The sequence below is a fragment of the Clinocottus analis genome, unplaced genomic scaffold, assembly GCF_023055335.1.
Source record: "Clinocottus analis isolate CAN_PGR_092001 unplaced genomic scaffold, fCliAna1.0.p SCAF_8, whole genome shotgun sequence".
NCBI classification, from domain to species: Eukaryota; Metazoa; Chordata; class Actinopteri; order Perciformes; family Cottidae; genus Clinocottus; species Clinocottus analis.
This window is the reverse complement of record NW_027176240.1, coordinates 1,665,038-1,678,303: the sequence shown is the minus strand read 5'-3', so window position 1 is coordinate 1,678,303 and position 13,266 is coordinate 1,665,038. Positions and strand designations below refer to the sequence as shown.

Sequence of the window (13,266 nt, the reverse complement as noted above, 5' to 3'; positions counted from 1 at the left end):
GATAATGCTGGTGGAGTCTGGCCGCGCTGTATTTGGAGAAGGAAATAAATCAAATATCAGCCAGTGAAACTGTGTTCGGACCGACAAACAAACGCACAACTCACACCAAAGCTGCTGCTTTCTCAAAGAGCTTGGAACAAAAAACACAATCTATAACTGGTTGGACTTTATTTCCAGTGACTTTACTGGCGAATCAACTGCATGGAAACGCTCTCGCCAGCTAAACAACCTTGTAGCTTTTTAGTCTGTAGCGTGTACATTTTACTTTGTAGCTTATAGCGAGGACCTGTATTGTTTCCTTTTTATCTTAAAGCTTACAGCGTGTGACTTTAAGTGCTTACATTGTAGCCTCTTAATTGTTTATCTTGTAGCTTATAGCGTGTGGCTATGAGTGGTTACATTGTAGCTTGTAACAGGGACCTTATTTCTTTTTTTAGCCTGTATTGTTTACATTTTTTATAGTGTAATGTGTAGCTTTTAGCTTGTAGCTATGAGTGGTTACATTGTAGCTTGTAACACGGACCTTCTGGTTTGTTGTTGACTCAACCTTTCACATCCACACATTCAAAAGTCACGCCCCTTTTGGCAGGCATCCATGTTTTTTTAATTTATTATATATATATATGCTCTTAGCCATGCTTTTAGCAGCTGTGTCGTCCTGTTTGCTTGATGTTTAATTGCATTGCCACCATGTTGGGATCATGTATCTCACACAGGTCACAATCTCAACCATGCCAAGAGGAACTAAAACGCCTCTCGCTTCAAGACCAACACTCGCCGCACAGATTTAATCTCAACAATCCAGACGACAAACTATCCGTTTCATAAACTCACGCGGCCTCTGATGTCGAGTTGTACTGAATCAATCGCAATCCTGAAACACCGAAAGCTAGCGACCATGTTTTCGTTCCCTTCTCTTTGTTTCCTACATCTGTTTCCCTCCTTTTCTCATAACTTTTTTTATTGGCTCCTCATTAGAACCTGAACTAGATTCACCTTTTTTTTTTAAAAAAAAGAAAGCAACTGCTCACCTCCAAACTATGAGCAAAGATTTTTATGATTATCTGAATTTGGAAAATGTCCCCTTTTTTTTATTTAAAATGATCTTGATGTAGAGCACAAACACAGATCTTTCTTTCTTTTCTGAATGTTTCTGCTCTCTAATAGTCTGTCTTTTCTACTCCTGTTCCATCTCCGTTTCTTCCCCTTTCTTCATTCCTCTTCTCGGTCTACTTCCTCTCAGCTTTCTGTCTCATGGGATTGTTTCTGAGCTGGGGACGGGGGGGGGGGGATCTCTCTCTCTCTCTCTCTCTCCCTCTGCTCTATTTCTATCCCCCTCTTTTTTTCCTCCATTTCTCCTTTTCTTCCCTCCTCCACCTCTCCCCGTCTCGGAGTGTGTTTCCAGTCTCAGAGGCCGAGGATCAGATTACCCAGCGAGTCTCGGAGGCTCTCTGGCGAGGTGGCAGTCAGCGGTGGAGGAGGAAGGGAGGAGGTAGGGAGGAGGTAAAGGGAAGGAGATCAGGTTTCACATCTCCAGCGCTATACTCCGTCTGCCTCGCCTCCCTCCTCCTCCTCCTCCACCCCCCACCAGCGGCCTGGAGACAGAGTGGCTGAGCCAGAGAGGAAAACATGCAATCCACCCTCCCTCCTCCTCCGCCTCCTCCTCCATACATCCAGCCTCTTTTGCTGCAGCACAGCAGATAAATAAAGGCAGTAAATGGGGAGCTGAGCACACAGAGGGACGATTCTTCACCACCTCCCACCCCTCCTCCACCCCTGCAGAGATATTTTATATCCTGCACCGTGTGTTTTCATTCTCCTGGATGTGTGGCAAAGGTGAAACGGCTTCAGCGATGACTTTAGTTTTCTCCAGACGGCCGAAGCTGAAGATCAAAACCTGGACGCAGAAATCAGTGAAATGTGTTTCTGGCTGTCAAATCAGAGCGGCGGCGGCGGCGGCTCTTGAAGCGGTGCTTGAAAGACACTTGTGGCTTCAGCCGATACTGTAGTAATCCTTATTTAATGATTTCGTATCTTGTTTCTGTGGAAGAATTTTTAGTTGGTCTGATTTATCGGGCTCAGATCTTATTTCAAGAAGTTGTTTCCAGAATAAGAATGTAGTGCTGCAACTAATTATTGTATTTTTCACTTGATCTGTGGCTCACTGTATAGATCTACGTATGCCACGTCTAGTAAAGTCCAACAAGAGCCCGAATGAAAAGATATATATTCAGGTTGCAATCATTTTAAACAGAGAAAACTAGTATTTTTACTTCTGCTTCTCATCTTGAATTAAAGTATTTCATCTTACAAATCACTCCTCCCGCTGATTACTAATCTAAAAATGAAAGTTTCTATTTAATCAATGACCCTGTGCTCTCGTAGTACACCTTAAAAAAACATGGCCACACTTTTTTTTTGTGTGAGGTCACTCGTGCCAAATGTTTAATCTTTGCAGCCGCACAAACGGCGAGGCTTCCTTCTGCGTCCGGACTTCAGTTGAAGGTCGAAGGCAGCGCTTGCGTGTTCAGTCTCCCGGCAGCCTCCGGCTTTTAATGGTATTGATCTCTGCTTTAAATACACCCAGCCCATCCCGGTGAATAATTCAGATCCACCTCCCCACTGTGGTCCGATGCGTACGATTAGAAAACATTCCTCTTATTCTAATGGAGGACGTTAAGGAGGAGGAGGTCTTCTTTCGCTCTCTGTGAAAATGTGATTATTTGTGGCCGTGTGTGATTTTGTGTGGTCATGTGACGGCAGCGGACAGGACGGCATTCCTCAAGAGTTCAACAACAACAAAAATCCGAAGGGTTAACCAAACCACAGGAATGAAATCAGATCGTTATATTGCGCAACAACGCTTCCTCTCCTTTCACAACATTACAGAACAAGTGGCTGCAGAGTTGTTGTTGTTGTTTTTGGACTGTAATAGATCACTCGAGTCCTGTTTTAGCTCCCGTTTGGTGTATGTTGTTGCAGAGGGGATCATTTCCTTAACATTTAAAACATGTGCGGTGAAACTCCCCCAACGCCCAGACACACATTGAGGTGGAAAATCTGTGCCGTTAAGATTTCTTGAAGCTGTATTGTCGCGTTTGTGGCTTCAAACAAGACATTTAAAGACAATGTCATCTAGGAAACTAGAGATTAATCTATCAGTAATCCAATAATCAGTCAGTTGTCGTGTCCCTCGCTGCTGGACAAAGAAAATAACTTTTCCTTTCTTGGTTGCAACTTTTTTTTTCTCTCTCTTCCCCCTTTTTTGACTTTAATGTACCACACACAACTAGATAAGACATTTACAAGTGAGCAGAAACAACACTCAACACTTGTTTTTTTTATTGGTATGCGCTCAAAAACTGAGATAAAGTTGAGTTAAAAAGGGCTCTTGTTTCCGTCATGAACCCAAACACGGCTGTGCTTCTTTTAACGATATTTAATGAACGCTCCAGAGCATTACACGGAGTCTTGTTGGACGTCTTTGTTGCGTTCCTCCTTCATTCTTGAGGCGGATTTGCTTTTCCTTTTTTGTCGGTAATCCCCCGGCCCGATAGGTGCAGTGATCCCTCTGAAGTGACGCTGGCCCCCCGACCTCCAGCCTGACCCCCCTGACCTCTGACCCCTGTCGGCTCGCCACTAACAGAGTGGTCTCCTCCCCGTGTGGATTAGACCGTCTGACCGACTTTACGCTGATTTTCTTTATTCGCAAAAAGTACTGCCGGCTGATGAATTGTAACGTTCTCTAAGCGCGTCCGAGAGGTGAGTTTGTTCTCTAAATCTACTCGCACGGCTAAAGTAAATGCGTATTTTACATAGTAGCTTATGTATTGTTTCCATTTTTTATCTTAAAGCTAATAGTGTGTGACTTTAAGTGCTTACATTGAAGCCTTTTTATTGTTTATCTTGTAGCTTATCGTGCGACTTGGAGCGCTTGCATAGTAGCTTATAACCGGGACCTTGTTTTCTTTTTCAAGCCTGTATTGTTTACCTTTTTTATAGTGTAATATGTATTTTTAGGGTGTGGCTTGTGGCTATGAGCGGTTACATTGTAGCTTATAACACGGACCTTGTTATTTGTTGTTGACACAACCTTTCACATCCACGCATTCAGAAGTCACTCCCCTTTTGGCCGGCATCCATGTTTGTTTTCTTCTTTTTTATGTACTCTTAGCCACGCTAGTAGCAGCTGTGTGTGTAGTCCTGTTGTTTGTGGAACGTGCGTTAAGGCAGATATAAAGAGAATAAGTGAGATGCTTAATTTTGACGGAAAAGCTTAATGTTATGATCAATATTGTTTGTGAAGATTTAGGCCGTCTGACGCTAACAGTCAGACGGCCTTCTGAGTGTTTGTGTTTAAAAGGGAAACGCCTTTTTGAGTGTAAATTAGTTAAATTTTCTTTTTCTCACATGAAAACAAGATATTAAAATGGCATTAAACCATCAACCAGTCTGACACTTTCAGTTCAGCTGTTTTCAAGAACGATATCACCATTTGAACTAGTTTTATTCTGGTGTAGTGATGCAGTATTAAGAAGAATAAAAGTAGTTAGATATGATATTAAAATACCAGAAATGTGGTGATGTTCGTCAAGGAAATTCCACAATTCTTGATGCCCAATTTGGCATCACAGTAAAACAAAAAGCTGCTCATGTTATGTAGTTAAACTCGTCATAATTCACCCTCTATCTTTTTTTTATGTTGCTGCAAAACATCTACCACAACGGTATTCATTCTACAAGATTACGTTCGAACCCATCATGCTAACATAATAATTTATCGTCGCCCGCTGCAGGACTTTGCTGCCCACCGGCTGCTTAACAGCTGACGTTAACTTGCGTTGCTCCTGCTGACTTCAACACAAGTTTGTTGTTCCCTTGTTGCATTATCAGGGTAAAATAATCTGCCCCTTGGCTCGTTGACAGTGAGTTTACTCTTGCAGACCCCGTTAGTCTGGAGCTAGAAAAACAAATACCACAAACGTTTACAGATTATTTTTTTTGCCGTCGACTTCGTACCGAAGTATCGCTTTTGTGACGCTATTCTGTATTTTTGTGTCATTCCACACCTCGGCTTCATACAACACATCACTAATAATCCAATGATTTAATATTTTGATGGTACAAATGAATAAAAGTGATCAGAAGTCCAGTTTTTAGGTACTTCAAGTCTGAAAGAAAGGAACTTAAAGTCAAAATGGTATGTTTGACAAGTAAAATGTCTTTTTTTTATGAATTGTTTCTCTGAATCTATGTTCTCTAGACATCTAGTGGATGTTGGCTGGCAACCACCATCGTGCTGATGAACTGCAGGAGGATGTTTTGCAGGCTTAACAGTTCTTTTTTTTAGTTTTATCCTTGGCTGACCTGCTGGCTGCAGCCATGAGGAAATATCAGTCCTCCTCGCTGAGTTTTCCCACTATGCCCGGGCTCCTAGCGAAAGCAGAACCCCCGCACGTCCCCCCCTCCACCTCCTCGTTTCTGGTCTTTAATTTCAATTAGCTCACGCTGCCGGTTGACTTTGATGGCATTAGCCTCTCCTCCGAGCCTCCACGCTCGTCCCTCTGCTCTCGTCTTCGCTTGTTGGTTTTGGGAAAGCCGCCGGCTTTAACTGCTGCGATCTGAATCTGAACGCTTCGCTTCCACTTCCTGCCAGCGTCCAGCCCGCTGTGCAACCCAACAGACACACACACACACTCGCTGCAGACTCTGTATGGTCTGCGAGGGCTGTTTATGAGCTAATGTATGTGGGCAGTCCTGTTAGCGAGGCACAATTAAATGATTGACGGGATACAGATCATCCTGATGTTTCCTGGCAACGAGATGTTCTCATTGGACTAAAAACAGCATCACGAGGGAGAAAACCAACACTTTTTCTGGCCTTTAGACATCATTAAACTGCACATTAGGGGAATTTAGACTTATAGCCCAAGTTGTGTAAAAGCAACTGAGATTTTCGTTCAGATGCCAATTTTATGCATGCACCTTTTTTTTTTGAAAAGACAAACACAGGTAACGACAGGCAACACGTTTTGGGTAATTGTTTCACAGACAACAAGCGTGAGCAGATCGTTTGCTTGCAAAGCTTTATGATAAACAATTCAGAGCGAAGCATCAGGTGACTACAAGGAACAAGGGAAGCAACACAATAGTGTGAGGTTGCACCACCTGAGAAGTAAGACAACTGTTTAGACGGTAAAACATGTCCAGCGCAGTATTATAATGTTTATTACAAAGAAATGTGACTGTACTTAACGATTTTTAATACTATTATTGACTGATTTCTAGATTGCGTCCATCACAACAATACAAAGTAAGGTCTTTAAATATCCCATTTGGTTCAGCCAACACTCCAAAACCCAATTTTACAGATATTAAACTATAAAACATAATTAGAGACGTGTTTGGAGACAGATGGCCGTTCCTTGACGGCGGACATTTTTCATTTTTTTTCCCCTCTCTACTTGCTGGTTTGAAACTGCAGAAAATGAGTCGGCGTTTGTTCTCTCGAGCTCTGCTGCCACTCTCTGCAAGCGTTTGTGTTTATGCACCATCGCGGCCGGCATTCCTCCGCCTGCCTTCCTCGTGAGGAGGAGGAGGAGGAGGAGGAAGAGGAGTGGTTTCACAGCTTTTCTGTCAGACGGTGGTTTCACACCTTCGTCTGACGCACTCAGGAATCAAAATGTCCCCCATCAGCTGCCTCCGAGCGGTGTTTTTATGCTTCGAAACAGTCAAGGAACCTCGGGAAACATCTCCAGTTACTCCTCTGCTAATACGACAAGGTCTCACAGTGACAGCAGGCCGTAGGGGGGGAAATGGAGCTCGACAATGAACAAAGTTTGCTATTATTTGCAATTTGTTGGGCTTATTTAATAGACCTTTTACACGACAGCAAAATCGGTCGTGGTCTAGAGATGGTAATGAATACAGTAATGTCCCTGTGCAGGGTTGTAAAAGTCTCTATTTGATGATCTTTTGTTGAGAAATTAGCTCTAAAGTCAAGCAATGTGTAGGCGTTGTCCCTGCTCCCTCTTGTGCTGCAATTTAAATCTCTAATTCAACATTATTCAGTTATGCAAAGTCACGTTTTAAAGTCATCATGTTGCTTTATGTGTGTGTAGGAGGATTAAATGTAATGTCTAAAGATGAGGTCAGTGTGTAGTTCCCCTGAGTCTCTCTCTCACTGCTGGGTTTCCTTTAAATAGCTGCTGGGTGTGTTTCAGAGTGTAAACAGTCCAGAGACATGAACTGCAGCTTTTCTACTGAGGATGAACTAACTGTTGGTGCAGGAACACACATCATCATCTTCTGACTGAATGACAGGCTCGTGGTTCTCTACTGCGGTTCTTCACCGTGTGCTCGACTGCGTTTCTCTACTGCACTTTGCTGCGGTTTCTTTAAGAAAAAAGAGAGGAAAAAGCAGTAGAGAACAGTAAAGAAACAGCACAGTGGAGAAATGCAGCAAAGAAATGCAGTAAAGTGTTTCCATGTTCTATTAATATTATTAACCTGTTAAACTGTGGAACCAATTTTGTCTCTAGACCTCTTTTTCCCCTGTGTTTGAGTCATTGTAGGAACCCCAAATTAAATCCAATACTTGTGTTTATTGTGTGTATTTGTTCAGCAAAGTCTTGGGAAAAAAATGTATATCTGCAAAAAAAAAACACTTTTAAAATATTTTGATTGTAACTATGAGCATCCAGCATGATATGAGCCAGATTTCCAAAACGAATGCCTCCTGGAGCGGTCAATAAGACACCTTTTGGGAAAGATTAGGACCTAAAGAATCAGAATCTGCAACAAAAATCACAATAAAACAAAGTCTTGGCCTGTTAGGAAGGAGTTTCAGTCAAGAAACTGTGTCGTTCGGTTCAAAAATGGAAAAATATTACGTATTTTATGCCAAAAGATTGTCTGAATGGGGCATGCTGGGACTTAAAATGGGCGTGGGATGGGCATTTGTGTTTGTTTATGCTAAACACTGTGCAGAATGAATCATCAATAGATCATGTGTTGCTCAAGAGTCAGAATAACATGCGTGTCTAATGTTCGAGTCCCACCTCCGCTCGGCACCCCGCACTTAAGCAAACTCCATCGGAATTGCAATATGGCCGCGAGCAGTTTCTCAAATGCCGATAAATATGTCGTTAACGACACGATCTGCTGCGTGCATGTTTCCACTGCTGCTCTTTTACCGTCTGAATCATCAAACATCAGTCAACATCTGAAATGCATCGTTGTTGGATGCAGAGCTTCAGTTCACCTTCTTCGTGTGTGGCAGATTCTGTTTTTCCCTCAGTCTGTCTCTTTTTCTTGGCACCGCCTTTCCATCCATAAACCAATTGTGTGTGTTCTGTGTGTGTGCGTGTGTGTGTGTGTGCTGGTCAGAGAAGGCAGCAGCTGTTTTTTTTCGCCAACCTCGTGACCGCTCGCAGCCCCCGTCTTCGGACATCTATTTTCTCCTCGTCTGTTCTATAATAACTCGGCGACTGAATCCCCACCGCTGCCGTTTTCCTCCCCTGAGGTCGAGCTGAACACACACACACACACACACACACACACACACACACACACACACACACACACTGTGAAGCTGCTGGTCAACTCATCAACACAGTTTTCCACACTGTTCTTAAGTACATTTTCCAGCCGAGTGTGTTAGTTCAGGCGGCAGCAGGGTGGTGTCGGCGTGAAGTCGGTGTAGGCGGGTTGCAGACCCTCCACACCCGGCTGAAGAGCGGCTGTTCACCGCCGACCTTGAACTAGCGTTGTCGATTTATTTCTGCAAAGTGTGAAATATCCTGTCGCTTGCATTGTATTTGGATGAAACGTGTGATTTTAGTCAAACTCTGAAATGCATAATTTTGCATTTTCATTATATTTTCCACCCGTAACTGGTATTTCAGGTTCATTTGTGTCAAAAGCTCTTTGCGTAACGTGTGTGTGTGTCTGTGTGCTCGGGTTTTATGGGTATGCTGCCACTGTGTGACGGGCGTTCACAACCTGGGAGTTTTCCTGGTGTCACACCTGTTTGTGTCTCGCTCGGTAAAGGTTTTAAGCTATTTTTGACTTAAATTGTGTTTCTGTAGTAAAAGGTCATGGCCGGGTTTTGGATTTTCTGCCCACTCATGTGTTCATACGTCAGGAGTTTAGTTTGCTTGGCTGTTGTGTGAGCAGCTTCCTGTTCTGCAGTATCTCAGCTCAGACTCCTTAAACTCTCCTCTCTCTCTCTGTCGGGTGTGAATATTAACTCACTCTCCTGACGTCTGCCTCCTTGGATAAATAAAGCCTCCTTTCAGGATTTGAGAAACTCTGCGCTGTCAAATAAAGAGGCTTCTGTGTTTTGAGGAGGACGCTCCGACTGTCAGAAACACTGCTTCGCTTCTCTCTTTATAAACGCCAACAAGCCGCTAGCACGCTGACATCAACAGGGATCTAACGATAGTCACATTCATGTCCAGGAGGTCCTGAGGAGGCTCCATTGAGTCTTGAGGCTTAGTGGACTTTCAGTGAAGAGTATGCGAACCAATTTTGTCTCTAGGCCTCTTTTCCCCTGTGTTTGAGTCGTCGTAGGAACCCCAAATTACTTCCAATACTTGTGTTTATTGTATTTATTTGTTCAGCAAAGTCTTGGGGAAAAAATGTATATCTGCAAAAAAATTACTTCTAAAAGATATTTTAATGGTAGCTATAATCATCCAGCATGATATGAGCCAGATTCCCCAAAAAAGCCTCCTGGAGCGTCAATAAGACACCTTTTTGGAAAGATTAGGACCTAAAGAATCAGAATCTGCAACTAAAATCACAATAAAACAAAGTCTTGGTCTGTTAGGAAGGAGTTTCAGTCAAAAAACTGTGTTGTTTGGTTTAAAAAATGGAAAAAAAATGACATTTCATGCCAAAAGTTTGTCTGAATGGGGCATGCTGGGACTTAAAATGGGAGCGGGAGGATTTTCCAAAAAGGTTAACTAAGATTTCATCAGTCATTGGATGAAAGGAGTCATTGGGAGGAACAAAAAACATGTCCAGTTTAGTCCTAAAAGTCACGATTTAAGTCTTTGATAATCACTGAAATATACAAACGTTTTAGTTTGAACGTTCTCGTATGTTTCCTTGGCAGGTCGGCGATTGGGATGACGGTCTGAATCCGGCCGGCTTCCTCTGCTTTCAAGACTACATTTCCCATGGAGCTGTGCGCAGACACGCACACTGTTGTACCATGGAGCCACCAGTCAGGTATGGACACACACACACACACACACACACACACACACCCGTCAGAGGGCTGTTCCAGCTCAGTTCCCTTCAGTCGGTGTGTAACGTCTGCAGGATGTTTATTGTGGTTACATGAAAAACATCACTGGGTGGCTTCATCCTGCGTCTCCAACTCGCACACACTCTTTCTTTTTGTCTTCTTTTAAACTTCCCTCCGCTCCACCACCACCACCTCCTCCTCCTCTTTGAGGAGATTAACCCTTGACCTTGGTGCCGAAGGCAGAGCCGGCCAATCAGGAGGCTTCCTGGCTTTTAATTACAGGCTCTGATTGAGTCATTTGAGCTGTCGTCTGGTTTGATTAATAACCAAGCGAGAGGGCAGGAAGAGCGGTGATTACACCGAGCCCGAAGGCTGTGTGTGTGTGTGTGTGTGTGTGTGTGTGTGTGTGTGAAAGGTGAAGTCATGCCTTATATGAGGAAAGATTGTGTGTCCGTTTTTGGTATGTTTCGGTTGCGCTACAGATTGTTGCTTCTTTTTTTTTTTGAGCGCTTTTTAAAAAAAAAAAAAGATTTGAGTGCTTCCAGAAGCATCGCGTGCAGCCGTGACCGTCCACCTCTGACCTTCTCCGAGACTCTCTTTGCACGCTCGCTTCTTACAAACACTGTTATCGTCTCGGTCTTCAATCACAACGTGGCTTTATCTAACAAAATACTCTTCTCGACGCCGTGTTTGTTGCCGTTTGACCTTTTTTTTTACAAGGACAACATTTCCCGCCACTAGCACGAAGCCGTTTCCTCTCCAGCTTTCACACAGAGAAGTTAAGTACCTGTATCTCCAGACATTCAAAGAAGTTTTACCTTTTTTTGCTTGAGACGTTTAGTTTGTTGTCTTCCGGCATGACACAATAACAATGGAAACCAGTGTGCGTTTGTTGTGTTGAAGGGCTGTTGATCTTGAATCATGCATTTGAAAATTAGACCTATCTATGTTTTATTCTTGTGAAAAAATCTCCTCTTACAACCATATTCACGTTTCCCATCAAAAACGTAATTTTAACAAGATTTCCTTCAGACAATAAGTTGTTTTATACCTTCACTCTGTGCTTATCTTTACCGTCTGGACATTAAACGCACCCTAATGTTCATGACATAGACGCTAAAGTTGCCGTTTGCTCCGTGAGAAGCAGGATTAAAACTCTTTTGAACAAGCGGGCAAAATGTTACCGTCGAGCTCTGAGAAGGAATGGTTAAATACGTTTTTTTTGTTTTTTTTGTTTCTTGGAAAGTTGTATGTTGATCGCTCAACCGTGATGAAGTTTGACTTCAGAGTTTTCTGGACGTACGTGACCGTGTGTTTTAGAAACGAGCTCGGTTGCTGCCTTTTTTTTTTTGTTTCAGGACGCGGTGACTCAAGCGTCTGAATCTCAGACCTTCAAACAGAGTCGGCCAGTCTGCCGCACAAAATCACTCCCATATGTCCCTCGCCAGATCCCCCCCCACACACACACACACATACAGACACACACACACACACACACACCGCCCTGCACGCTTCACCCACACACACTGCGGCTCGGCTCAGCTTACAGTTTGTCCTGGCGGAGAGACGAGGTTGGACTACATTCAGGTCTTAAGTACAGAGGATTTTAGGCTGAATCCACAGAAAATGTGGGGGGAAAGAAAGTTGCATTGCTTTTCAAAGTAAATCCTGCTGCAAAAATTGCTCTGCAATGTCAATTTATAACACAATATCAATCTGGAGCTCATAGTTACGGATGTTTTACCGGACTGTTTTATTATTCAGATATGTGAAAAGAGGGCAAAACATTTAACACACCGGAATATACAAGTATAATTAACAAATGTATATTACATGTGAAATATATCGTCAATATATAATGTGGCTAGAGTGAAATGTCTTAAACCTGCAGTATGTCTTCTGGCCAGCAGGGCGGCGACTGCTCCGGTTGCAAAAATATGTCGGATTGTATTGACGTCTATGAGGAAAATAACCCTACTTCTCACTTGATTTATCACCTCAGTAAACACAAGTTTATGAGCTAAATTGCTTGTTTTCAGTCTTCTACAACACAGCGTGATGTTTCGGGAGAGGCCTTTTTGATTGACAGGTACGCAACCGGAGCTGTTCACGCCCCCCACGGTCCAAATATGGCGTCTTCCGTCCACAAACTCAGTCACGCGGACTACCTCCACCTCTTATCCGCAGCCCAGTTATGGCAGATCTGCCGTTTTGTTTGATATCTTTACGACCGCTCGCCCCACCTCCAGTGGTCGTCAGAGTTTGGTTTCTGCTGGTTATCAGAAAAATCTGCAGTCGGGGTCATAAATTCCTCAGACGCTCCTCTGACTGAGTAGTAATGAGCTCACGGCTTCGCTCTGTGTCGTTTGTTTGAGCTTTTTTGAAAATAAGTAGTTTCTGAGGGTTTAATAAGTCGTGCGCGCAGCATCGGGGCCGAGCGGCCAGCCGGGAAAAAAACAGACCGCCGCGAATATCGAGGGAGTGAAGCGTAACACAAACAAACAAACAAACAAACAAATGTATTGAGTCAGCCGGCCGTAGTTTGTTAAATGTTTTCCATATTGTCGTGTATGAAAAGAACCCAAACTTGATGACTGGAAGCAAATGATTTCAAGAGCAGTCTGATGGAGATGCTGGGATCAGGATGTTAACTTTTAGCACCTTTCAAAATAAAGTTACAAAGTGCCTTACGACAAAAAACTAGTTATGAAAGTAAATCCTAAAAAAGACATGATATTTATTTATTTATTTATGAGAGAATACTGAGTTTGTGATCTAAGAAGTTGGACAGGAGTGATTAAAGGGAAGACTCACAAACAAACACACACGAAAACACACACACACACACTTCTTCTTGTGGTCTCACATTAGACGTCATTCTTTCTAAACTCGTCACTCTTCTTCTGTCCTCGACGGTTTTTCATGAACATTTTAAACTTAAACCACTGAAAATAAACAGATTTCTGATCCACACGAAACACTGATTGTCCTTTTTTTTTTATTTAATCCTG

The 13,266-nt window shown here is 43.1% G+C and overlaps 1 protein-coding gene across 1 annotated transcript in view; it reads left to right on the top strand.

Annotated features, from left to right (window-relative positions):
- Window positions 1-13,266, top strand: part of LOC137779641 (bone morphogenetic protein receptor type-1A-like) — a 42,499-nt gene that overhangs the window by 5,226 nt on the left and 24,007 nt on the right. The window contains exon 2 of the mRNA XM_068567725.1: window positions 10,121-10,236. The gene's annotated coding sequence lies outside the window, so the exon portion shown is untranslated. The remainder of the gene's footprint in view (window positions 1-10,120; window positions 10,237-13,266) is intronic.